This window comes from Ictidomys tridecemlineatus, chromosome X (assembly GCF_052094955.1).
Source record: "Ictidomys tridecemlineatus isolate mIctTri1 chromosome X, mIctTri1.hap1, whole genome shotgun sequence".
Taxonomy (NCBI): Eukaryota; Metazoa; Chordata; class Mammalia; order Rodentia; family Sciuridae; genus Ictidomys; species Ictidomys tridecemlineatus.
Window position 1 is genome coordinate 92,437,076 of NC_135493.1, and position 2,060 is coordinate 92,439,135.

At 32.9% G+C, this 2,060-nt stretch overlaps 1 non-coding gene across 1 annotated transcript; it reads right to left on the reverse strand.

Moving 5' to 3' along the window:
• Window positions 1–1,172: 1,172 nt before the first annotated feature.
• On the reverse strand, window positions 1,173–1,370 carry LOC120891193 (U2 spliceosomal RNA). Its single transcript, XR_005735574.1, has one exon. It is a non-coding gene; the product is annotated as a U2 spliceosomal RNA (small nuclear RNA).
• Window positions 1,371–2,060: the final 690 nt, after the last annotated feature.

The following is a 2,060-nucleotide window of genomic DNA, read 5'->3' on the forward strand; positions in this document are numbered from 1 at the left end:
GAGTCTGTGGAAGGAATATCTTGATTTCAGACTTCTGGCCTCCAGAATTATAAAAGATTGAAGGGTTTTGTTGTTGTTGTTGTTGTTGTTTTAAGCCACCCAGATTGTGGTAATTCCTACAGGAGCCCTAGGAAATTAGCCCACTCCCACTGATCTGTAAGTGCCACCTCTATCATGTACGGAGTTCCCATTCATGTGGGAGCTCTTTCTACACTCTCAATTTTGTTTGCTTATGTATGTCCGAGATAATGCCATGTTATCTTAATTACTATAACTTTTAATCATGTTATCTGACAAGGCAGGTTCTCTTAACTACTTCTTCACAACATTACTTTGACTATTCTTGGCCCCATTTTCTCTTCAATATAAATTTGAAAACAAGGTTGTAAATTTCCATTAAAATCCTCCGTTCCATTTCAATAGTATTGAATTTAACAAACAGCTTGAAAACAATGTTAAAACACCAAGTAGTCTTATCTAGAACTCTTCCATTTATTTTAGTTACCTTGTTTTTTATTAAAGGTTTTACTATGTCCTCCAAAAATGTTATATGTTTACATCAGATGCTCCCCTAGATCTTATATATTTGTTGTTGCTATTTTTGAAGTTGTTTAGTTTTGGTGTTAAGAAACTTAGTTTTTGTATCATGATATTATTTCAAAGCAACATTGTTGAATTCTTTTAATTTGCATAATTGTTTGTAGATTCTCTTGGGTTATTTGAATAGAAAAATATATTATGGCAATTTGTTTCTTTTCTTTCTTTACAGGCCATGTATAATAATATGACATTGAATAGAAGTAATGATGGCTATACTGTCTTTTTCTTGGTTTCAAGAGGGATGCTTATAATGATGCACCACTAAATTTGATGTTTAATGTAAGCAATTTTTCTTTATTTGCTGAGATTATCAATCTATCTTTCTTCTTCAGTCTGCTAAGGTGCTGAATTATCAGGTTGAGCCATCTGAAATTGCTGATATAAGACTTTTTGTAATCATGAAAAGGGCAATTTCACATAGCTCAACATAACATATTAATCATTTCTAATGTTAAACTATTCTTTCATTCCATTATTTCATGAGGCTAATATGGACAAGTTAGTTTGTTGGAGTTGGGTTTGTTGCCAAATCAGTTTCATGAATAAAAGTTGTTGGTGTATGTTCCTTTTTTTTCTGGTACACCATTCCTAGAGATGCTGCAATATGCAATACTAGGTCAATGTGTGGTGGTGTTGACAGAAAAAGCTCCCATTCCATCTCCCTGCTCTGAAAATCCATTTAAAATACTTCTCCTCAGCAGATGTCTCAGATATTAAACCGCTAAGATCTGATATTCCACTTGATCTTAGCCAAAAGGGTGAGAAGCAATGTTCATTCTTTCTCTATTTCCTAGAATAGTTTGTATAAGATAAAAATGGTATGGTCTTAGGCTATTTCATAGATATTACCCTGAAAAATAATCTTGGCCTGATATGTTTGCATGTGGAAGATGGGGTAAATTTTGTCTGTGGTTCAATTATTTTTATTTTATAATTCTGACCAAGTTTTCCATATTGAGTCTGCCTTGGTAAATTATATTTTCTTCACTTGAATCTAGCACATAATTGACATTAAAGAGTTTTTAGTACACACAAATGTTTCCTTCTGTATTAAAACAATTATTTCCGGTAACAGTTTCCTCTTTTACTGAATATCAAAGCCATGTGAACTGATTATGTCACAAGATCATTCCTTTCTACTACTGCAAACAATGAACTCTGAGAACCAAATAAGCAATGAGACTGTCTCTTGTGACTCACCTCAATTCTAAGGCAAGAAAGCCATTTGTGGTACATCCATTAGATCCTATTTATATTTTAATTTATTGCCAGTAAAATATTCATCTTTGGAATGAGAATAAATAAAACATCAATTATTAAAATGTGTTTGTGAATGTGTTTGTTGGGGAGGACCAAGTTGTAGTGAGAGAAAGACAGAGGTATGGGGAGAGTATATGCGTATGTGTTCTGAACTTCTTACTACAATCACCAGAAACTCATGGACTAATTTTTCATTTTGA